Genomic DNA, 25,858 nt, shown 5'->3' with positions numbered 1-25,858 from the left:
CTGATCCCTGTTGTACTACTTTGCCTGTACACCCCTCCTCCCCTCGCCATACAGTCTGCTAGTAGATGGTCATGTTTCTGCAGCTGGTACATAGCTGTGTTTGCACAGCCTCTTATCTCCATGGGGTCAGGAGATCCAATACCTCCTGTCTCCTCCAAGAAGGAGTATGGTTACTGCATGGAACTGGCATGGTTGGTTGGGCAGTGGTAAATAAGAAAGGTGAGCTGCTAGGTGTGCTTTCCAAGGTGGGCAATCAGGACAAGGCATTTCAAAAACACATGTGGAGTGGTTAAAGAGGGGGAAAGGTGACTTCAAATGTCTATAATCTCTGGGCAGTAGAGTTTAAAATTATGACCAGAGCGGTCACTGTCGCTGGGAATGAGGCACTGTGGGACAGCTGCTGGAGGACTTCTAGGGTTGAGACTGGTCACGCAGTGTGTACACTCACACAGTGTCAACTTCAGAGGATTGACCATGGCTTTAATCCAGTTCAGGGAGATGGTTTTACTGTGTCACTGTAATGGGGTGTTTATGTCCACTGAAGACAACTTTGAACGTAGACATGTGCACATATAAGGATGTGCTGGCCGCCGCTTCCCTCTGCCCCCATTGGCCTCGAGCGGTGAACCGTGGCCAGTGGGAGCCACAATCAGCCGAACCTGCAGCCGTGGCAGGTAAACAAACCAGCCTGGCCTGCCAGGGGCTTTTCCTGGACAAGTGGCGGATCGGCTTTGAGAGCCACTGTTCTAGAGGTGAGAGAGTTGAAACAGACAACTTGTCCCCTATCCTTGCATGAAGCCTTGAGTATAGCCACTTGAAGAAGGAACTATGAGACTGCAGTAGCTGATTTTTGTTGCATATAGATTCATACTCATAGACTTTAAGGTCAAACGGGACCATTATGATCATCTAGTCTGACCTCCTGCACAATGCAAGCCACAGAATCTTACTCATGTAGTCAAAGGAAGCCTGTCTATCATCTTGTATTATATCTTTAATTTTTGTTAATCTTTTTTCTATCCAAATTATCTTAAGTGTAGAGTTGGCCAGGATCCTGAGGTATGGGTTATTCCATACTGGTATGAGAAGAGAATTAGTAAGATCGGATGCTGTAAGCATTTTAACGTGTTTCAGGATGCCCTGTGTAGATGCAAAGATTGGATTTTTCCTTAAGGGTGTGGGTAGCTTCTTATAAAAGAAGAGAGGGAGCCAAATAACATAGCTAAGACTTTTCGATCTCAAACGAAGCTGATGTGTATGCAGAGCAACTGGAGGGGATCCGTCTTACATTACAACTCATTTGGAATGCTAGATAATGTAGATACAAATCTGGCAACCCCAGGATATTTTTAATAGTCTGCTGTATCAAGCAAGGTGGTTTTTTATCCCATATAAATTGCATGATATGCCTATTTAATCGAGCAAAAAGCAAGAGAGAGACCTTGAAAGGCAAAGGCTAATGATATAAGTCATTTAGGGGCAGATATTCATTTTGGTTATTTCTAATCTCCCCAATAATGATAGAGAAAGGAGACACCACCTCTCTGTATCTTTCGGAAAATTCTTTTAATATATAGGATATATTTATAGAACAGTTTGGGGAAGATTAGGACAAATTTTAACATCTAAATTAGTTATTTCCTTGCATATTTGAAATGGAAAATGCTGAAACTGAGAAGGATCTGGTCTTTTGGATATATCCATTGTTTGATTTGTTCCATTAATATGAAAGCCAGAGATCTTTCCAAAAATAACAACTGCATTCAGTAATTATGGGATTGATGAGGGTGGATTCTTCAAAAGCACAAAAATGTCATCAGGATATAAACTGATTTTATATTCTTTCCTTCAATGGCTGAGTGCTGACATATGTACATTGCTGACATATGTACATTGCTAGTGGTTCAAGAGTGACATTAAAAGGGGGTGGGAGGCCAGAGGGGTCAGCTCTGTTGCGTCCCTCTCTCTAGTTGAAATATGGGCAAAATAATTCCATTAGTTAATACTGAAGCAAAGGGAGAGTTGTATAATACGCTGACCCAATTCAGGACTATTGGTCCAAATCAAAAGTTTTTTAGGACAGCCACTAGATAAGGCCATACAACGCTATCAGAGGCTTTTTCTGCATCTAAAGATAAGGCTATGGAGGGACTATCTAACAGCTGAGCTTGCTGGATCAAGTGAGAAATTTTTCTTGAATTAGCATCAGCCAATCTTCTTTTAACGAAATCAACCTGACCTGTGCCTGTAATCGATAGGATGGTGGTGGTCTGTCATGTGGCTAGCATCTTTGCAATCTGTTTTCAATAGAGATATGGGGTGGTAGTCACCACATTTGAAACCATCTTTGTTCTTCAACATTAAAGTAAACGAAGTAATCCTGTCATAAGTCATGGTTCCTTTTTGGAATGTTTCAGTGAAGACCTTTGAAAGAATAGAAGATAGTTGATTATGAAATGTGCCTGAAAGCCATTCATCCTAGGAGCCTTGCTGGAATTCATATTTTTAAAGCCTGTTCAATCTCTTGTGTTGTGATAGCTTTGTCCTTAAACAACACTTGTTCTGAAGGTAGGGCAGGCCTCCAACGAAATGATCAAATATATTAGAGTCAACTTGGTTGTCTGATTTACCTCGAGCTTTATAGAATTGCTTAAATTGATTATTTATATCTATTGGTTCCAGGATGGCACTCCCATCTTCTTATAATTAGGAAGAAATATTGTTGCTGGCTAGTTCCATCTTAAGTCTTCTGGCAAGTAGTTTACCTGCTTTCTCACCCCATTCATAATGTCTGTGTTTGACCCTGTTGAGAGCAAATTCGACTTGGCTAAATAAACATACATTATATTTGCATTTGGCGTTGATTGGGGAATGTAGGTGGTTTTCATTATTTGGGTCAATCTTAGGAATAGTAGTCATGACTGGAGTACAGGTATTGAAGGCTATGTGCTTTTTAGGAAAAACAGAAATAAAGGCAAAGGTGGTGGAGTAGCATTGTACATCAATGAGGAGGTTAACTGTAAAGAAATAAGAAGTGATGGAATGGACAAGACAGAGTCTGTCTGGGCAAAAATCACACTGGGAAAGAAAGCTGCTAGAGCCTCCCCTGAGATAGTGCTTGGGGTGTGCTACAGACCGCCGGGATCTGATTTGGATATGGATAGAGACCTCTTTAATGTTTTTAATGAAGTAAACACTAATGGGAAATGTGTGATCATGGGAGACTTTAACTTCCCAGATATAGACTGGAAGACAAATGCTAGCAAGAATAATAGGGCTCAGATTTTTCTGGATGTGATAGCAGATGGATTTCTTCACCAAGTGGTTGAAGAACCGACAAGAGGGGACAAGATTTGGTTTTGGTGAGTAGTGAGGACCTCATAGAAGAAATGGTTGTAGGGGACAACCTTGGTTCGAGTGATCATGAGCTATTTCAGTTCAAACTAGATGGAAGGATAAACAAAAATAGATCTAGGACTAGGGTTTTTGACTTCTCGAGGGCTAACTTTAAAGAATTAAGGAAATTAGTTAGAGAAGTGGATTGGAGCGAAGAACTTGTGGATCTAAATGCGGAGGAGGCCTGGAATTACTTTAAGTGGCAGCTGCAGAAACTATCGGAAGCCTGCATCCCAAGAAAGGGGGAAAAAAACCACAGGCAGGAGTTGTAGACCAAGCTGGATGAGCAAGCATCTCAGAGAGGTGATTAAGAAAAAGCAGAAAGCCTATAAGGAGTGGAAGAAGGGTGGGATTAGCAAGGAACGCTACCTTAGAGAGGTCAGAACATGTAGGGATAAAGTGAGAAAGGCTAAAAGTCAAGTAGAGTTGGACCTTGCAAAGGGAATTTAAAACCAATAGTAAAAGGTTCTATAGCCATATAAATAAGAAGAAAATGAAGAACGAAGAAGTGGGACCGCTAAACACTGAGGATGGAAAAGAGGTTAAGGATAACCTAGGCATGGCCCAATATCTAAATAAGTACTTTGCCTCAGTCTTTAATAAGGCTAATGAGGAGCATAGGGATAATGGAAGGATGACAAACGGGAATGAGGATATGGAGGTGGATATTACCACATCTGAGGTAGAAGCCAAACTTGAACAGCTTAATGGGACAAAATTGGAGGGCCCAGACAATCTTCATCCGAGAATATTAAAGGAACTGTTGCATGAAATTGCAAGCCCATTAGCGAGAATTTTTAATGAATCGGTAAACTCAGGGGTTGTACCATACGACTGGAGAATTGCTAACATAGTTCCTATCTTTAAGAAAGGGAAAAAAAGTGATCCGACTAACTATAGGCCTGTTAGTTTGACATCTGTAGTATGTAAGGTCTTGGAAAAAAATTTGAACGAGAAAGTAGTTAAGGACATTGAGGTTAACGGTAATTGGGACAAGTTACAACGTGGTTTTACTAAAGGTAGATTGTGCCAAACCAACCTGATCTCCTTCTTTGAGAAGGTGACAGATTATTTAGACAAAGGAAATGCAGTAGACCTAATTTACCTCGATTTCAGTAAGGCATTTGACACGGTTCCACATGGGGAATTATTAGTCAAATTGGAAAAGATGGGGATCAATATGAAAATTGAAAGGTGGATAAGGAACTGGTTAAAGGGGAGACTACAACGGGTTGTACTGAAGGGTGAACTATCAGGCTGGAAGGAGGCTACTAGTGGAGTTCCTCAAGGATCAGTTTTGGGACCAATCTTATTTAACCTTTTTATTACTGATCTTGGCTCAAAAAGTGGGAATGTGCTAATAGAGTTTGTGGATGACACAAAGCTGGGGGGTATTGCTAACACGGAGAAGGACCGGGATATCATACAGGAAGATCTGGATGACCTTGTAAACTGGAGTAAAAATAATAGAATGAAATTTAATAGTGAAAAGTGCAAGGTCGTGCACTTAGGGATTAATAATAAGAATTTTAGATATACATTGGGGACACATCAGTTGGAAGCAACAGAGGAGGAGAAGGACCTTGGAGTATTGGTTGATCAGAGGATGACTATGAGCCGCCAATGTGATATGGCTGTTAAATAAGCTAATGCGGTTTTAGGATGCATCAGGCGAGGTATTTCCAGCAAAGATAAGGAGGTGTTAGTACTGTTATATAAGGCGCTGGTGAGACCTCACCTGGAATACTGTGTGCAGTTCTGGTCTCCCATGTGTAAGAAGGATGAATTCAAACTGGAACAGGTTCAGAGACGGGCTACTAGGATGATCCGAGGAATGGAAAACCTGTCATATGAAAGGAGACTCAAAGAGCTTGGCTTGTTTAGCCTAGCCAAAAGAAGGCTGAGGGGGGATATGCTTGTTCTTTATAAATATATCAGAGGGATTAATATTAGGGAGGGAGAGGAATTATTTAAGCTTAATATCAATGTAGACACAAGAACAAATGGGAATAAACTGGATACTAGGAAGTTTAGACTTGAAATTAGATGAAGGTTTCTAACCATTAGAGGAGTGAAGTTCTGGAACAGCCTTCCAAGGGGAGTAGTGGGGACAAAAGACATATCTGGCTTTAAGATTAAGCTTGATAAGTTTATGGAAGGGATGGTATGATGGGATAGCCTAATTTTGGCAACTGATCTTTGATTGTCAGCAGATAAGTATGCCCAGTGGTCTGTGATGGGATGTTGGATGGGATGGGATCTGAATTACTGCAGAGAATTCTTTCCTGAGTGCTGGCTGGTGAGTCTTGCCCACATGCTCAGGGTTTAGCTGATCGCTATATTTGGGGTCAGGAAGGAATTTTCCTCTGGGGCAGATTGGCTTCCTCTGCAGCATGGAGCACGGGTCACTTGCTGGTGGATTATCTGCAGTTTGAGGTCTTCAAACCACAATCTGAAGACTTCAATAACTCAGACATAGGTTAGGGGTTTGTTATAGAAGTGGATGGGTAGGGTTCTGTGGCCTGCTTTGTGCAGGAGGTCAGACTGGATGATCATATTGGTCCCTTCTGACCCTAAAGTCTATGAGTCTATAACTCATCTATTTCTGTGTGCAGAGAATTTAGTAATTTGAGTCTTTCTGTCTTTTTTTGGGGAGACATTCTTTAAGCATTCACCCCTTATGGTAGCTTTCAGAGCTTCCCAAAAGATGGTGTCTGAGAATTGTGGAACAAAGCTTTGCATCTTTTAGTAGCACAGTGTTCAGCTTCCACCTAGAAGATATTAATGAGGTATAAGCAGTGTTGATGGTTAAGTATCATTGGAGCATGATCTGAAATTAATATATTATTAATAGCTGCTTCTAGGCATGCTTGCATCAGTTCTGAAGGCACAACAAAAAAGTCAATTCTGGAGGAAGATGAATATATTGTAGACAAACATGTATAGTCGCGCTCTTTGAGGTATCTTAGCTTCCATGTCTCTAACACAATCCCTCAGAGGCAGAGCTGGTGAATAGATTCTGTCTAGCAGTGCAGGTTGTGATGCTTAGTGTAGATAATACTTCAGTCAGTAGACGGTGCTATAAACCCCAACTTAGAGTCATACTATTACTCTAGGCATTGCAGTGATATACAGTTATTGTTATTCTTAGTTCCAAAGGAGATTAACAGAAGAGTTCAGTCTAGCTGGTTATCTGCTAGGAGCTAGAAGATTATATGAGTGAATAATACCATATCTACCAGGATACACAGGAAAACAAACTGATGTTTCAATTTGCTGAGGTTTGCATTTCATGATGAAAAAACTATTCTGCTATTTTTGGTCTCAATCTTTCAAGTGTGTACCAAGCATCAGAGGCATGTTTTGCAAAGTCGTGTGGTGCCTGCTAAATCCACAGTGAAGGTAGATGGGGACTAGATGCTGTATCTGACATTAGTTACCCTCGGGATTTGCTTTATACCATTGAATGCAGCCCTCTTTTTGTTAAGCTCAGCTGAGAAGTCAGGAAAAAGAGAAATGTCATGGCCTTTATGCATAGAGGTTTCAGCTTTTCTGGCAGCATTCATTAACATTACTTTATCACTGAACATCAGCAGCTTGAAGATGATGGGTCTGGGCTGGCCAGACTCCTGCCCTCTAGTACGAGGCATTAGATGAGCCCTTTCAATATCCACTAGGGGCAGCTGAGTGTCCAATTTAAATATGTCAGGGACCAGCTTCTGAAGAAGCTGATAATCTCCTCCTCTAGACCCTCAGCAATACCCAAGAGGTGCAGGTTGTTTCTTCGAGATCTGTTTTCTAAGCCATCATGTTTTTCTTCTGGTTTGTAGTCTAAGCTTTAAGGAGCCAATTTCTTCTTTAAGTTCCCTGGTTTCAATAGCCATCTTCTGTAGCTTACTTTCCAAGTGAGCCATTCAGGATTTTATATCATGTACATCTTTAGAGAGCCCATGAATATCTTTGGAGATTGAATCCAGTTGCTCTGTGAGGAATTCTTTCAGGGCCGCAATAGCCTGGGCTAGGTTCTTCTGTGGCCTTGCGGTTTCCCCCTTCAGCTGCTGCGATGATGCAGGCTGAGGTCTTTTGTTGCCTCTCATTTTTATATTGGAATCCATAGTAAACAGCCTGAAGTTTATCCAGGGGATTAATTTAAACCTTTAAGACAGAAGCTTATTGCCAATTTGCTAGGAACATAATTATTAGAGACGAATCGATACATGGGGAGTGTGGTGGCCCAGGACTCGGCAGCCATCTTCCTCACAGGTATCATGTGACCCCCTTCACCTTTTCACAGGATGTTTTTCAGCATTTTCCATGTGTTTTTGGTTGGGCTGTAAATAAAGAGGGATGGATTCTTAGCCTGGTGTCAATCAGCGTAGCGCCACTGAAGTCAATCGATTTACACAGACTGAAATCAGCAGGTGGTCAAGCCTGGACGATCCATAGAGGAAACGCCACTACATTCTCTTAATGACATTTCCCACTTTTCTCTTCAAATCCCAGATCTTCATGCAGGACATCTCCGGAACCCAGAGGAGTTGGAAGAGTGCTGGACACTGAGTCAGGTCTGTCCCTGAAGCCCAGTGAGACGTGAGAGGTACAGTATGACCCAGGTCTGAATTTTGAGCTATTCCTTCAGAAACAGCAGAAGGGTGGGGAGAGGGAGCCAGTGCAACCTGCCTGGTTTGGTGCTGGTACCGGGGAAGGCAGGACTGGGGTTATGCGGGGAGTTGTGGAAACGGGAGGCAGTAATGTATTTCAGTAGCGACCCTCCCTTCCTCTAGCTGAGAAACTATGTAAATCACCAGTCTCTAAAATAAAGTCCTGAAATCTACTATAAATTGCTCTAGCAGTGTGGCATCTGTGTGCTGACCTAGTTTGAGACAAAGGAAGTTCTCCCCAGCATCTGAGCGCACCAGAAGCTGCTGGAAGGCAGGCTCTGTGATTGATTAGAATTTGCTTCCATTAGCTATGAATAATGCTGTATAGATTTTCCGTGCCCACTTCTCCTCTCACAGGGACCCTCGTGAAAACAAGACTCATGCCATAACATAAAATCCACCCCAAAACTGTGGGCCCCCCATTCTGCATCCCTAATGAGGTTAGCTAGCGTCAGATCAGCAGCCGTAAAATGGCAACGCCCATGGAGAAACAGGAAAACTAGACGCATCATCAGTTATGAAGCTACTAGCTAGGGGAAATGAACTGACTTTGCTTTCCCTTGTGGGTGGGGACACAAGGCTGAGATGTGCAGGGTGGATGGATGGATGGGTGGAGCCTGAAGGAGCCACATGGGTAGTCCAGCAAACCTCTGCAAAGCTGGATAGTGCTTCCCAGTCACAGGCAGGAGGTCTAGCAATCCAGGAACTGGGGACTTCTCCATGCAGTACAGCAATGTGCACTAGAGGGCTGCCAAGTCTGAAGTACACCAGCACGTTGTGCACTAACTGGCCCATGCAAACTCTGCTGGCGTAAGCTAAAAGTTTCCCAGTGCACGTTAACATGGTGCACCAGCAGGGTCTGCACAGGCCTGGTGGTACACAACATGTTGGTGCACTTTAGTGCACATTGCTGCACCACTCAGCAAGCCCTTTGTGAGTGCTTACTAGTGAAACCCCATTGCTCAGGTCCCTGGAAAATACCAGAGACACTGGGCCCGATTCGCTGCTCATTTCCCCCTGGGTAAGTCAGGAGTGGCCCCACTAACATCAACAGCATCATACCATGTACATGAGAGCAAATCCAGAGCTCAGGGAAAGCATGCAGAATGCAGCCACTGCTTTTGAGAAAACACTTCATAATGGCTTCTGCTAACCTTCCTGAACACCTGGGGTAGATGAATGGGCTGAATCTGCACATTCAGACCCTGAACCAGTGTCCCAGCCCTCGCCTTTACTGGCGACTCAGAAACCATAACACAGTGGTTCTCAAGCATTTGTACTGATGACCCCTTTCATGTAGCAAGCCTCTGACTGCGACCCCTCTAATAAATTAAAAATACTTTTTATATATTTAGCGCCATTATAAATGCTGGAGGCAAAGTGGGGTTTGGGGTGGAGGCTAACAGCTTGCGACCCCTCAGGTAATAACCTCATGACCCCCTGAGGGGTCCTGACCCCCAGTTTGAGAACACCTGCCATAACACAACTCAGCCCTCAGCCAGAGTTTAGCTGTCTCAGAGGTTTCCCTCCAGGACTTCTCCTGTCCTAGCTTCCTACTTCCTTCTCCCCAGAGCCCTGCTCCCAAGGCTTGATAACAAGCCTCACCTGCCACAATGAGTCAACAGGAATCAGCCAGAAGTTTTATGCTGGATTCTAAGAGAGTGGGTCTAAGAGCCCTGCCACCCCATTATGGGCAAATTCAGCCAGTCAGCAGATCAAATCCAGCCAGGCAACCCACCCCAGTTTGAAATCTGACATTCAGAATGCACCGCAAACAGTGCAAAAACAAAAACAAAAAATCATGCCAACGTCAATGCATATTCTGCTGATGCAAGAAAAACATCCTGCAAACACACCGCATGGTCATGGAAGCTCCACACACTCAAAACAGGCACATGTTGAGTGCTTTGAGTCTTTCAATTGTTCTGGACCAGAGCTCCGTGTGGTTTTGTTGAGTGTATGCTACCCATTTGAACAGTCTACCTCAAGGCTTGTGAAATTACACCAACCAGTTTAAATCAGTCCCAGTCTTGACTTTTTTCATTACTGACTCTTCTGAGCAATTTAATACACAGGAGTTTGTAGCTGACCTATCACTGGTGTGTCCTTTGATGTGTTTGGAGAGCCTAGGTAAGTTTCCAGATTTAACAGTGTATTGTAGGTCTCACACAACCCTTCCTCTCCAGTTCATCAGTGCTCCGTCTTTCATTTTCAAATCTTTTTTTCATACCTCCTTTTTTCCCCCTCTCTGTGCTGATCTGACCTACTTAACATATTCTCCACTCCAGAGGAGATGACATCTCCTGGGGAACTTTGAGAAACATGCTATTTAGGGACAATCAAATAGATAGGATCATTTCTGGCTTTTTTGTTCCCTCAGATTTTATTTTATTGCCAGGGACATTTGCATGAAAATAGGCTCCCTCTTTCTTAAGAGTTCATTTGCTCCTGCAGCTTTTTCAACACCTGAAGTCAAAATCCTTTGTCAGATGGCAACCACCTATTTCCACAGCAACCAGCTTCGGTGGCACCTAAACTCCTATAGATCCAAGACTATTCTTTCCATCCTACATGGTGGTATCAAAGTCACTATCACTGCAATTGATTGCAATTGGCAGTCCAGGCTTGAATGGCTTTTGGGCAGTGAGTCACCCTTCCATAAAGGATGAAATGCAATGTGCGGAAGGCGAGTGCACCACTTAGAGTTCCAGGTGGGCCCTATTGTGGTGACTTGAGTGGTGTTTAGACCTCTGCATGGGAGATAATTTCACTGAGCTGTTTTTTAAATCCCTAGTGTAGACAGGGAAAGTTGCATTTTAGCTGATGTTAGCGAGTGGAGAGGAAACCGAGGCTCTCCTCGAGGTGATCTCCGCTGGGTTAGCGGTGAGGCACACTGAACATAAGAACATAAGAACGGCCATACTGGGTCAGACCAAAGGTCTATCTAGCCCGGTATCCTGTCTCTGACAGTGGCCAATGCCAGGTGCCCCAGAGGGAATGAACAGAACAGGCGATCATCAAGTGATCCGTCCCCTGTCGCCCATTCCCAGTTTCTGGCAAACAGAGGCTAGGGACACCATCCCTGCCCATCCTGGCTAATAGCCATTCATGAATTTATCTAGTTCTTTTTTGAACCCTGTTATAGTCTTGGCCTTCACAACATTCTCTGGCAAAGAGCTCCACAGGCTGACTGCGCTGTGTGAAGAAGAACTTCCTTTCGTTTGTTTTAAACCTGCTGCCTATTAATTTCATTTGGTGACCCCTAGTTCTTGTGTTATGAAAAGGAGTAAATAACACTTCCTTATTTACTTTCTCCATATCAGTCATGATTTTATAGACTTCTATCATATCCCTTCTTAGTTGTCTCTTTTCCAAGCTGCAAAGTCCTAGTCTTATTAATCTCTCCTCATATGGCAGCTGATCCATACCCCTAATCATTTTGTTGCCCTTTTCTGAACCTTTTCCAATTCCAGTATAGGGGAAACTTGCCCTCCTGCGGGACTTACCATTCAGATTGTGTGGACAGAGATCTTCATCTTCCCAGGCTGTCAATGCAACATCTTTAATAAGCACTACAAAATATCACTATGACACAAAACCTCTAGGGCATTTAAATCATCAGCACAGTCTGCTCTTCCCCCGCCGGGGACAAGGGGAAGTAAGAAAACCCCTTATGTCCCTGTCTGGCTGCCTTGGGTTCGAGCATGCCAGGATCAACAGGTTCTGCATGGCTGTTCCCCACCTCGGAACATGTGGGCGGGGAGGGGAGAGTGGGCAGAGATTGTATAATTCCCTCCTTGGCACAGATGGCAATGCAGCAGTCTCATACTTTGAGGGCCTGAGCCTCAGAGGGGTTGGGGGAGGTCCCTCACCTGTGTGACTTTGTGCCTTCTCCACAGGGCTGGAAGGGAGCTACCAATGGCCTGGTGCCTTTTTGTCAGCCTGCGTAGCGCCCCATCTCAGCCTCCCCCAAGCACAGCTGTCTAGTTTATTTGTAGCTGCTCTTGTTGCTTTCCCCTTCCCCCCCACAGAAAGAACAGGTGATTGTGAAGCAAACGCTGCATCTTGCTTCTTAAATCCGTAGTTACTGAGCAGGACGTCACGCATAGAAGCAGTCTGTGTTGATTTAAAGTAGCAAAGCAAAGGAGTTTTATAAGAACGTAAGAGCTGTCATCTAGTCCCATGTCCTGTCTTCTGACAGTGGCCCGTACTAGTGCTTCAGGGGGAGTGTATTGAACAGGGCAGTTTTGGAATGGTTCCACCCAGCCTTCCACTCACGGCTTCTGGCACTCAGAGGTTCTAGGGTTGCCCCAAGCTTGGGGTTGCATCCCTGACCATCTGGGCTAATTGCTATCGATGGACCTATCCTCCAGGAACTTATCCCTTTCTTTTTCTGAACCCAGTTGTATTTGTAGTCATCACAACAATTCTCTCTCTCACTCACACACGCGCACACACACACACAAGAGAAAACACCCCGGATGCTTGGGGGAACTGTACAGCAAGATAATGAGTGGCTGGAGGAAGACCTGTTGTATAATGAATTGTTATAAGTTAGACATTTTCTATTTTTATCCCTATGATTAGATTCTGAACTCTTTGACTCATCATTAATGTATTGTGGTGAAAGCAGGCTGCAGCCTCAGCTGAATTCTGCGCAGTGTTCTAGGCTAATTTGGGGAGCCTTGAAATCATGCGTGTAGGCAGACCTACGTCACCTATGCCACGGCATACGATCTTTTTAATTTTGGGGGGTGGGGGTGGGTAACGTTCCTTATGCCAGTTGGCAAGTTGTTTGTTCCTTATCTGGCTATTTATTAATACACTGCCAGGCTGCTATATATAAAAGCCGCCCCCTCATGGTAGCAGTCCAAATGGAGGATGTGGACATGGCTACCTCTGGGCAAGTATGGGCACATGAGACCAAGGCATGGCCAGTACATTGTGCACACAGATCCCAAACTGCTGACTGCCCCCTGTTAAGGACACAAGATTGTCCATGGATTTAGATTATGTTCATTTTTCCTCATTGGCTTCAGGGGGACCCAATGGTACTGCGGTGAACTAGATTATTTATGTGGCACCAGCCATGGTACCTGCGCACCCTACCTGACTTCACATAAGACATTGAAGAGCTGCCAAGAGACCAAATGCCAGGTCCCTCCTGCAGCCTTTCCATTTTACCAGGAGCTAATCCATTGGAGATGCCAAGGAAAAGAGCTACATTGCACAGCTCTTTCAGAACATGGCCATGTTCATGCTTAATGGTATTTCTGCAAGGAGCAAAACCCAGAGGTTGCCAAGAAAGCTCAGCCATCACCAGCCAGGAACATCATCAAACCAAAGAGAAGAGAAATAAGAGCTGAGAAAAAGGTGTCCAGAAGAAAGAGGGACATGGTGTCATACAGACAGCCAAGGAAGGGGTGGGGCAGAGAGGGAAGGATAGAAGCACTGGCAGACATGGGATGATGATGGCTTAGAATGAGAGCCACTTGGGAAGGCTGTGGGGAAGCTGAGATCTTTCTGAAATCCAAGTTTTTCCATATAGGGACAGGGATGAGGAGCATACTCAGCTCTCAGTCCTGGTGCAGCCTGCTGTCTGTGGAGTCAAAAGATAGGCCATGGGGGCACTGCCTGGGAGACTTGTGATGAGAGTTTATATGTGGTGTAAGGATGCTCCCCTAGTGCTCGGCTGGGTCCCCTAGGTATTGGCCCAGCCAGTCGGAAGCTCTCAATTAACCTCAGAAAAACAACAGAGGTGAAAAGCAAAGGGCTGAAATACGAAGTCCCGTCAGAGAGGTATTCCATTAAAACCTTTGCAGCTAAACCGTCCCCACTACCCCGCAGATCTGATCCCCACCCTGCAGGTAGCCAAGAGCAGCATCCATCACCCCGGTCCAGAGAGCCATAGAACATTTCAGGGCTAGGACTGGATTGCCTGCCCAGCCAAGATCTCCAAGGCACCAAACGCATGCAGCTTGTGGTATAGTTGGGGCCCGGTCCTGAGCCTCACCAATTCCCAGGGAAGTCTGCACCTTACACCAATAATGCTAACAGTAATACTGACATAGACCTCAAAGCGCTTTACAGCAGAGATCGTTAGTCTTCTCCCCATTTTACAGCTGGGGAAACTGAGGAATGGAGTGGTGAAGTGACTACCACTTACACATCTGTACTCACAGATGTTCTTATCCTTAGCCCCTATGCAGACCTCTGGAAACACTCATGCACACAGAAACCTGCACAGACACGCAACATCCAGCAGCCACAAAGCTACACACATGCATGCATCCCTCCACACACACGCTTAGCCACATCCAGCCACACAGACCATTACAGTCAGACACCCTCAAAACCACAAGTACACCTCCACTCACCCACCCCATCCTCATCCAGCTGCATGGACATTCCCGTCCTCCCCACCCCACACACATACAGACATGTCCCTAGCCAGGCATCCTCACACACATCTGAAAGCTGCTGTGCCCAGATGAAAGGCTCAGCTCTCTGCCTGCCCTCACAAGCCTGATTAAAAAAAAAATATCTGACTAGCTGTCTGACCCCTGGTCCTGGATTACATTTCAGGACACTTTAAAAATAAGTACCAGATGATTTTAAAGTGGTGGAATTACTACGGGATTGGACAAGGGCTGGCAAGCTCTTCCAGATGCCAGGAGCATGTATTTAGACTCCTTTTTCATTTTGACTCAGTCCTTACTAAGTAAGAGCCTCGGGATTTGCCTCTTGCTCATTAATGGGTGAAAAGGTTTCTAGGTGTGTTTTGTGCAACGTTTAATCCGGCAGCTAAGGAGTTGTTGTTTTAGACTTCATGTTATGGGCTACATTGGGGCCCTTCCTGTCAGCTGGAAGCATCCCTGAACAGCAAAAGCAGGTACATCATAGGGACTTTTGCTTGCTTTAAGCTGGCTGGTTAATTAGCCCTAGTCTGTTATTGTCAAGAGAGACAGCAGAGTGGTTCAGGTGCTGCTAGTGAGACATGTGCTGGCTTCTAAACAACTGATTAGGTTGCTGGTTAGTCCACTGTCTTCTTGGGAGCTCTGCTTCCTAAAAATGAGTCACTGTGCCAGGGGAATCCAAGGGGGTGAGTGGGATCCTTTCAAACAGAGACGTCCCATCATGCCACGTGCCATGAGTCTCTTCAGTCAGGAGGAGTAGCAGTGGCTGGGTGGGCCCCATGTGCTATCAGAGGCATTGTAGCTCAGTGGGCCTTTTATCAATGACAAATTCCATTTTCCTTCCTGAAGAAGAAATGCTAGCGCTGGCCGAGGAGGGAGAGAGAATTATATCCAGGTTAAAGGGCCAGCTGGGGGGAAGGAAGAATGGAGGAAGGAAATGCTGCCAAAGCTTTGCATCCCAAAGACCCAGCAGGGCCCACTGACCAGATGGTCCTGGCCGCAGACTTTCCTTCCCCCACCGCAGGAAATTGAGTTGGAGAGAGCTGCTGCACAAGCTGCAGAAATAAACCCTGCTGCCTCCCCATAGTTCCTGCTTTGGTTATTGCATTTGGATTTTGCACACACGTCCCATTTGGTCCTTCCTTCTGCCAGGCTTTGAATTTGCTGCTGGTCTTCCCAGCAGCCTACTCAAGCCAGGGGCGATTGGACTGGGAAAGGAGGGAGATGTCAGGGGTAGGAGTGAGCCAGCAGCAGGCCACACAGACCTATTGCTGAGGGCACCAGCAGCCTCCAGAACTTACAATTGTCTTTAAGGATATTACAGATATATATATACACATGCACATATACTTAGTCCAGTCCTGCAAGGTGCTTCATTCCTTAACTCCCACTGAAGTAGTTGCACCGTGCTAACCCGTAACTGTCCCAAATTTTCTACCAATAGCACTAAGAAAAGTCTGAGCTAATCCATTCATCTGAGTGGCTTGTTAACTCTGAACCCTAATGACAGTTGACTGCATGCCAGAATTGTTGACTATTTGCTAGAAGCCTGCAGTTATTTTGGGATTGTGAGTGAAGCCTGGGTGCCATCAATTTCTTTCCAACCTGGGAATGGGGAGGTATATGCGTATACATATTTAAATGGCCTGCACCAATGTTATCACCCTCTTGGGGGCTCAGAAATTGTGTTGAATATTCTTTTAGAATCTCCTCACATCAGGGATGTGCAAACGCCTGCAGGAAGTGAGCAGGTGCTGGTTGATGTAAGGGCCAAGGAAAGAGCTTTGTAACTGACTCTGAGCCAAGCGTTTATTCCCAGTGCGAACACACAAACCCCTCCTGTGAGCTTGTGGAAGAGACAATGCCTCAGCGACTAAAGGAACAGCCCATCAGTCAGCCAGGTTTCCTCCACTAAGTGCTGTTCTTGAGGGGTTAGCGAGGTTATGAGTGCAAGAGGCGCTCAATGACCTTCCCAGCCCTGCAGCAGCTGGGCCTGATGACGGCGCTCTCCCTTCTCAGTACCCTTCCCTTCCTCTGCAAAGTATTTAGCCGCTCTTGTAGTCTCCTGTGAGTCTGCTGGGGCCTTCAGTACTCAGCCCTGCTTTGCTAATCCACTCTGCATACCTAGCAAGCAAACCCGTCAGCTGGAATGTTCTCACATGACTCTGTACAGACCTGGTTTGGATTAGCTCAACCAGGCCTGAAGATTAATCCTTTTATTTCTGCTCTCCCTTCTGCCAGAGCTGACCCCTCTGGGGTTGCACCAGCCTAAGAAAGGGCAAATGTTGTCCCCACATCTGATCAGTCATATCCACAGCCAGGAGCAGAGCTTTCAGAGTGATCATCTAGGAGACAAGAGGGCAACATCAGCAGACAGTGTCTGTCATTGAATTTCTCAGGAGGTGAAGGTTCCCTTTAACTGGCTTGTGGTTACTCCAGTTTGTAAACAGGTTGCAGGCTCCATTAGAATGAATCTGGATGTATTCAAAGGCTTTATTTTATCCCACAATTCCCATCGCTATCACAAGAATAAACACCAGCAGTTCACAGTGATAGACAGGATGTGGGATTAAAACAGCACCAGCTCGAGTGCCCTCTTATGGCAGGCAGCACTGTACTCAAGGTCCTGAATGAGGACTCTCAGCTTGTAACCAGGACTAAAGGCACTCACTACAGGAATGATTGCTGTAGAGGAGCAAGACTCTGAGGGTTTGCCTGTACTGCAGGCTGAGGTGTGACTGCAGCATGTGTAGACAGACTTTAACTAGCTTTGATCTGGCTAGTGCAGGGCTGTACAAGCCTGCCGGGTCATTACTCTGGTAGCTAGTCTACACTGAAGCCCATACTGCCAAGCGCTATGGGGACCTGAGCTGGCTAGATCATGTTAGCTCAGGTAGGTCTCCACCTGCTGCATTACCCCTCCAATTGCAGTGCAGGCGTATCCAGAGTTACAGTGCAGAGAGGAAGCAGGAGACTGTTGCGGGGGTCGGAGTTCCTGTGCTGGCTGGGCGAGTGTGTCTTGACACTTCCACCAATAGACCCTGTCCTGGGAAGTATCTGTGAACCAGTTTGGGGTGGGCTTCTTGCCTAAGGAGAAAGCAAAATTGTAGTGTATAGCAACACCGAGAGCGTAGGGGGAGCTGACTTTGTAATCTCTGCCAGAAATCAGATGTGGTTCCATTGCTTGCTGAGCATCATTCCAGGGTCTCAGCCTGAGTTAGAGAGACAGCTAGGGGCTCTGGCCAGAGCCACTGGCTCCCCATTCATTTCAAAATTGCCTTCCTTGTTTTAATTTATAACTAGGCTTGGAAGAATTAGATTTTTACCAGTATATATCAGTAAGCATCGATTTCACATGCACACACACAAACCAGCAGAAAAATATTTCCATTCTTGATAATTGATGGGGAAAGTAAGAAAAACGCAGCTTGAGAACTTCTTAGAGTTTGATTTGAGGATGCTTCCTTCATATATTTTTTACATTTGATCATTTGTGTTTGAATGGTTATGAAGCTTTAGCTTTCTGAATTGCAGCATCTACTGTAATTAATTATTGCCTGACCCCTCATTGTCTGACACACCCGTAATTTCCTGTAACTGAACATTTAAATTGATAACAAAATTTAAAAATGCTTAAAAATAAACCTTGATGCCTCTTATTCACCAAAATTGTAACAAAGTAAAAATCAAATTCTGCCAAGTTTAGTTCTAACTCTCCAGCCCACTGCACTGGCCTCATCTTCCCTCTGCCCCCCTCCCCACACCTGTGTCCCTTTACAACATTATCAGTGGAAGATCCCTTCTTCTCCACAGCTTCTGCCAGCTGGAACATCAGCTCTGTGCCTCTACATTCCTTTCCATATCACAGCTGAGCCTCTCTCATCCTTACCCAGTTCTCTTTCCCGCTGCTGCCATGAGTTTTAATTTAAGACTGTTACTGGTTTATTTAATTCTGAGATGCAGCGCCTGTGGCAGACAGACAATAGCGAACGAAGCTGATATTGTGTTTTATGGCTTGCAAATTAGCTAAACATGCAACAACTGCAATCTCTCACAATACTAATCAGGCGATTTCTGCCTGAAATATTGATTCCCTTTCGCTGGATCATAAAAAGCACATTTACTGTCAATATCAAGAGAAATCCCATTAGAGACAAATCAACATCTGTATTAAGTTTCCCTTAGGGAGTATCCTCCAGGGCAATATTATGGAAGATGTTCAATTGCAATCAGGTCCTGTTGTAGCTAATAAATATATAGATCTGGCTTGCGCTTTCGATTATGTTCCTAATGCTTATATAATTGTAGAGGGAGCTCAGTACAAATAGTTCTACATTTTGGTCTCAATGTCAACCCTGCTTGAGCCATTGGCGCTGTGGGGGACTATGGGGTTGAGTAGAGCTTTGGGGCCAGACAGCAGAAGGAACCCTATTGGAGGACTGCAGCCAGCTAAGTGCCACAAAGTCATGCTCTGTGGTGGATCTCTGGAGGAGCAGGTTGATGTGTACTGAGAGAGCGGCTGGGCTTTGCTAGGCAGTCCACGGGTCCCTGGTATACCTGATCCATCTGTTCTCGTCCCACGGACAAGGGAGGAAGCCATCTCCTCCAGACTAGAGCTGGGCAAAACATTTTGGGCAAAACTTTTTAAATCAAAAAATGCAGGTTTGGCACCACTCAAACATTTCCTGAATTTGTGTTGGTTTGGCCACGATGCTGGTTTTTAAAACAAAATTTTTAAAAAGTCAGAAAGTTTTGATTTGTTTTGGTTTGAAACAACTTTTTGTTTTGAAATTTCCTGTCATTTTGATTTGAAAATGTTTAAAAATCCTCATAGTCAAAACCCAAACATTTCATGGGACCCAAAGTCATGTTTTAAACTTCTTGATTCACTGAAAATGTTGACAATTTTTGGTTTTGTTTGTGACCCAAAACAAATTTTCTTTTTATTTTTTTAAATGGCCAACAAACTAAATAATCCCTTGTTCTCCCAAGCACATCCCCACCTTTTCAGCCCCATATCGCCCTGCACCCCCTCTCCTATTCCCATGTGTCCCTGTATTCCATTCCTTGCTTCCCCATGCACCCCCTCCCCTGTCACCATGTGTACTTGCACCCCCCACTCAGTCACTCCCACACCCCCTGTCACCCTTCCCCTGTGGCCCTGCACCCCCACCCCACCGTCCCTGCAACCCCAATCCCATTCAGCCCCTACCCCAGTCTGTCCCACTCACTAGCCCTTTTGAACCCCAGTCTATGTGACCCCTCAGCAGCCCTGTGTGCCCCACTCTGTCCATCCCCCTGATACCCCAAGCCTCCACACCTGTCCCCACATGCAGGACACTGTGAGGAATGCAGCCTCTCCTCCTCCCTATCAGTTGCTGCCTGTGATGGCCAGTGAGCCAGTTGCTCTCTGTTCTGGTGCCAGAACAGCCTCTGGTGGGAGAAAGGCATAACTGCAGCACCTTTCCAGCAAAATGTATTTTCCGCAGAGGAAAAAAAAATCTGTGGGGGACATGAATTCTGCACATGCGCAGTGGTGCAGAAGTTCCCCAGAGTAATGAGAGTACAAAAGGAAGATTGTGTATGTATTTTGCAGTGTGCCTCTGTGCATGTGAAAGAGAAGAAGAGTGTGTGTAAGAGAGAGGGAATGAGTGGATCTGAGTGTTGGTGTGAGCACACTCCAGAGCCTCGTCTCCCACCCAAGTGGTCAAAATCCCCTCCAGGACAATCTCCCAAGCTCTGCCTTCCCAACTCTTTTGGGCTGCATAGCAGGGTAGATTTGATTTAAATCAATTTGATTTAAGTCACTAGTTAGGAAGACTTGATTTAATCATGGTTTTCTACATAAAAGCGCATTCTTGTTGGTCATTATAATCTTAATACATATTCTTCACAACTCAGAGATAGATGTAGGTTTCATTTTTAGAAGGTACACACTATACATTTTTAAACAGTGATTTATTTTGAAAACTTTTCATATTAGTTTTACTGCTCTATCAGAAAATGAATGATTGTTTGGTTATTTCATTTACCAAAGATATTTGAAGCAGATATTTATAAAGTCGATGGAAGGTGAACTATCTCCAATTTAACAGGTTAATCATTAATATTTGGAGGATTTTTTTGCCATGCTGTTTTAGGAGGAGAGCATTACCAGACAGACATTTAAATTGTTTTATTTCACTAAAACAACAACCTTAAGTATTCTGGATTTTTTTCTTCAACAGTAAACATATAATATTTTAAAAAACAGAAGCATATGTCCCTTGCTTCTCACATTTTCTTCAGACTTCTTTTCCTTGTCCAGATCTATTCTGCCACCAACAATCTTCTATTCACTGAACTTTTTGAAACTTTGCACTTTTAGAGAGAAGTAAGGGATTGACTCTCTGTACACAAATTTGAAGAGGGACAATAGAGTTGAGCTCTGTTATTTCTCACCTCTATATATTATTTATTTATTTTAAAATATTTTTGCTGTTAATAAGCATGTTACCTCTGGAGAGACAAATCCACAGTTTGAGAACTGCAAAACTAAGCATCTCTCATGGTATCTTCTAGACTGAGCGCTGAGTCCCATTGGGTAGACTGAAAGATTAACCTAAATAATCTATACAGAAGCCCCTGGAACCTCGTAAGATTGGGTCTCTAATCCATGAACTATTGGAACTCATTTACCAAACTTTTCTTAAACATTACATGAATAGGTTGTCGCATACTATAGAATTAGAATTTATAATCCCTATTCCACGATGAGATATCTTTGAGCTATAATGTATCTTAATTAAAGCTATCTTTAGATAGGCTTTTTCCCTCAAAAGCATTTTATCAAAAAAATCCAATTTAAATAAAAAAAACTTTTTTTTATTTTTTTTAAGTCATTGACTTTTATCCACTCTGCTGCATAGTGGTTGCTCTGTAGCTTGGCTGTTGTCCCACACCCCCTTCCCAACTGCGTGCGATTGTGGAGTCAGTCCCATTAAAGAGGTTGCTTACTAGCTGGACTTGGTACCACATGACATTTTGACTAAAAACGTAGAACAATAGAATATTAACATGGTCCATATTGAATGGATTAAAAGCTGGCTAACTAATAGGTCTCAAAATGTAACTAAATGGAGGCTTGTCATCGAATGTGTGTGTTCCCTGCAGGGATCGGTTCTTTGCACAATGCTAGTGAACTTTTTTATCAATGACCTGGAAGAAAACATAAAATTATCACTGATAAAGTTTGCAGTTGACACAAAAGTTGGGGGAGGGAGGTAAATAATGAGGAGGACAGGTCACTGCTACCGAGTGACCTGGATCACTTGCTAAGCTGGGTGCAAGCAAACAGTATGTGTTTTAATAGAAATGTACACATCTGAGACGAAGGAATGTAAGCCATACGTATGTAGACAGCAGTGACTTTGAAAAAGATCTGGGGGGCTTGTGATGGATAACTGCTAAACAGGAGCTTCCAGTGTGGCAAAAAGGGCTAATGTTAGTCTGGGATGCATAAAGAGCGGAATTTTGAGTAGGACTAGAGAGGTTATTTTTTCCCTCTGTATTTGGCACTGGTGCGACCGCTGCTGGAATCTTGTGTTCGGTTCTGGTGCCCACAATTCAAGAAGGGTGTTGACTGATTGGAGAGGGGTCAGAGAGGAGCCACAAGAATGCTTAAAGGATTAGAAAACATGCCGTATAGTGATAGATCAAGGAGCTCAATCTGTTTAGCTTAACAAAATGAAGGTTAAGGGGTGACTTAATTACAGACTATAAGTATCGACATGAGGAACAAATATTTAATAATGGGCTCTCTACCCTAACAGAAAAAAGTATAACATGATCCAATGGCTGGCAGTTAAACTAAACCAATTCAGGCTGGAAGTAAAGTGTAAATTTTTAACAGTGAAGGTAATTAACCACTCGAACAATTTATCAAGGGTTGTGGTAGAGTCTCGATCACTGGCAATTTTTAAATCACGAGTGGCAGTTTTTCTAAAAGCTCTGCTCTGGGAATTATTTGGGGGCAGGTCTCTGGCCTGTGTTATACAGGAGGTCAGACAAGATGATCCCAGTGGTCCCTTCTGGCTTTGGAATAGATGAATCTCTGGACTGGGAGGCTGAGAGAGCCAGTGCAGCCCCTGGTGCAGTTCTGAGCAGCCCCCAGTGGGGATGGGATAGCCAGGCCACTCTTTGAACCCCATCTTCTGCGAGGCACTTGGTGCTGCGGGAAGTGTTCCGGGGCAGGCGGGTGCAGTTCAGGACAGGCTGTCAGTGAGGGCAGGGTCACGGGGATTGCTCTGATTCTTCCCCATGTTTCCTCCCCTCCTCTGCCTAGCAGCTTCAAACACATCACACCTCTTTGCTGGATAAGCTGGGCCCTTGGAAGGAGTTTCATGCATGAGATGGGTGTTGACCCATGAATGTCTGGAGATTAGGCTCTGAACAGACAGAAAATAAAAGAATCAAAATTCAGCTCAAGTATGGAGTTGAGGCTGCAGCTGACAATGAGGGGCTGTGGTTGTGAATGACAGTGAGGGACTGCGGCTGATGGTGCTGGGCTGCGGCTATGACGGACACTGAGGGGCTGCGGCTATGACTGACAGTGAGGGGCTGCAGTTGACAGTGTGGGGCTGGGGCTGTGACTGACTGTGAGGGGCTGCGGCTATGACTGACAGTGAGGGGCTGCGGTTGAGAGTGTGGGGCTGGGGCTGTGACTGACTGTGAGGGGCTGCGGCTATGACTGACAGTGAGGGGCTGCGGCTGTGACTGACTGTGAGGGGCTGCGGCTGATGGTGCTGGGCTGCAGCTGTGACTGACAGAGAGGGGTTGCGGCTGACGGTGCTGGGCTGCGGTTGTGACCAGCAGCGGGGGGCTGCGGCTATGACTGACAGTGAGGGGCTGGGGCTGTGACAGACTGTGAGGGGCTGCGGCTGAGAGTGTGGGGCTGGGGCTGTGATTGACTGTGAGGGGCTGCGGCTATGACTGACAGTGAGGGGCTGCGGCTGACAGTGTGGGGCTGGGGCTGTGACTGACTGTGAGGGGCTGTGGCTATGACTGACTGTGAGGGGCTGCGGCTGACAGTGTGGGGTTGGGGCTGTGACTGACTGTGAGGGACTGCAGCTGACAGTGAGGGGCTGCAGCTGTGACTGACAGTGAGGGGTTGCAGCTGACAGTGTGGGGCTGGGGCTGTGACTGACTGTGAGAGGCTGCACCTGACAGTGCTGGGCTGCGGTTGTGACCAGCAGCAAGGGGCTGCAGCTATGACAGTGTGGGGCTGCGGTTGTGACTGACTGCAAGGGCTGCGGCTGACAGTGTGGGGCTGCAGCTGTGACTGATAGTGAGGGGTTGCGGCTGATGGTGCTGGGCTGCGGTTGTGACCAGCAGTGAGGGGCTGTGGCTGACAGCGAGGGGCTGTGGCTGTGACTGACAGCAAGGGGCTATGGCTGACAGCGAGGGGCTGCTGCTGTGACTGACAGCGAGGGGCTGTGGCTGTGACTGACAGTGAGGGCTGTGACTGACTCGGGTCTGAACTTTATCTGCTTCCCCTAGAGCCAGAGAGCTCCAGCTGGAAGTCTCACAAGAATCCATATGTTTCTGACCCTCATCTGGCTCCACACTCTGTTCAGGAACACAGCACTGCTCCTTCTGCAGAGGGCTGGGAAAGCTCCCACTCCACTACCCCATGTGCACACGGGGGGGGGGGGCTGTGGGTCAGGAGGGAGGTAAATTGGCAGAGCAGTGGGGGGAGGGGACTGCAGGTCAGGACTGGGAGGCATTGCAGAGCTTGGGGAGGTGGCAAATGCATCACATGCCTCCCTCACTTTCATCAATATTTAATTCACTCCAAAGTTTCAGGTACAGTCACTGGTCATGTCCATACTGAGCCAGGAAAGGGACAGCAGCAGCTTCCTGGCTAGGCCAGGGCACAAAATATGCCATAGTGCCCTCTTTTCCCCAGCCACAGTGCTGAGCAGCCCTTCCCACAGGGAGCCAGTGGGGGGCTGCTCTACTGTCACTTGTCCCTCTCGTGAATAGGCACATTCAGTTGCTTCCTGCCCTGGCCAGGCTGCTGCTGCATCTCACCTCACTTCATCCCTGCTGACATGTTCCAGACTGCAGGTGGAAACCGCCCCTCATGGAGATGGGGCCAGGATCCTCTCCGGAGACTGAAAGGAAACAAACCCCACCATCACACCTCTTCTCCATGGCGGGAAGCAACTGCAGCTGCTCGGCTCACACAGAGTGGTAATGGAGTTGGCACATTTGCTCCACAGGAGTTCACATGTCCCTTCCCTGTGTCCTGAGTTTGCTGCGCTCAGAGGGCAGGAAGGGACTTTCCAAAGCACTGGCCCTTTAAAAATAAGAGCTTGGGATGGACGGATGGCTCAAAGCACTGGTAAAGGGACAGGCCGGCTTCCACAGCGTGGCCCAACTCCACTCAGCGCGCAGCGGAGATTAAAAGTCGTGGCCACCTGACAGCTGCTGGCTGAACTTTAGTGGAAATCTCATTGCCTGAGACATCTTAATGAAACACTCACTGCAGGGAACAAGCAGTCATTGGCCCCTGACATGCACTAAATGGAGCCCAATCAGCCTTTTCCATTTCTAGGCTCTAGGGGCACGCATACGCTACAATAGAAGACTCGTGGCATGGACACTTGGAGCCCGGGTCTATTGACATGGGCTCAGGCTAATGTTCGGAGCCCCTCATGGGGTCTCAGAGCCCGGGCTCCAGCCCGAAGCTGAGTCTGAGTCAATTGGCCTTTGAGAGTCGGAGCCACAGGTTTACATTGCAGCGTAGATTTCCACTATACTGGGAGGCAGTTGAGAGTCTCAGTTCAGTTCCAGATGGCCAAATGTCCACATCACAAAACCTACTGTCCCCCCCAGCACTAATCAGCAGAGAGGCCAAGGACAGAATGGGCCATGGGGATTGAATTAGCCTCTCCCCACCAGAGGTGATCTTGTTATGCTTATAAGAAGCACACAGGATCTTTTTCAGGGGAAAAGGCAATACGCTGCGTTTATTGAAGATACAACAATGAGCGTATGCATTCACACACACACACGCTCTCTCTCTTTCCAGCCAGTTGATGTTATAGTTACCAGTCCAGAGTCCGGATCAATGTAGTGGCTAGCTAGGTTGATCACGAGTAAGTAGGAGCTGGATTCTGTTGGTCGTGACATGATGCTCCAAGGAAGTCTTGGCAGGATGAACCCAAAGTTTCATGGCAAGGCACTTTGTTTATATAGTGATTTTCCTTCATTGGGACCAATGAGATTTGCACCATCATGCTGTAATCAATTGTTATTTGACAAGTGCTTGTTTTCTCTAATTGTCCTTCTCATTCTTTATCTTGTTCTTTCATTACGTCTCTCAGGGAGTTACCCCATGCT

The 25,858-nt window shown here is 45.8% G+C and overlaps 1 protein-coding gene across 4 annotated transcripts in view; it reads left to right on the top strand.

Annotated features, from left to right (window-relative positions):
• DLGAP4 (DLG associated protein 4) overlaps positions 1-25,858 on the top strand; it is a 341,768-nt gene that overhangs the window by 197,265 nt on the left and 118,645 nt on the right. For 3 of the 4 annotated variants that reach the window (XM_050917280.1, XM_050917283.1, XM_050917282.1), the window contains exon 2: positions 7,900-7,993. The gene's annotated coding sequence lies outside the window, so the exon portion shown is untranslated. Of the gene's footprint in view, positions 1-7,899; positions 8,010-25,858 lie in introns of all 4 variants that reach the window. The other variant, XM_050917281.1, reaches the window with a different exon arrangement.

This window comes from Gopherus flavomarginatus, chromosome 11 (assembly GCF_025201925.1).
Source record: "Gopherus flavomarginatus isolate rGopFla2 chromosome 11, rGopFla2.mat.asm, whole genome shotgun sequence".
NCBI lineage: Eukaryota > Metazoa > Chordata > Testudines > Testudinidae > Gopherus > Gopherus flavomarginatus.
Note: the sequence above shows the minus strand (reverse complement) of the source record. Positions and strands in the feature narration are given on the sequence as shown.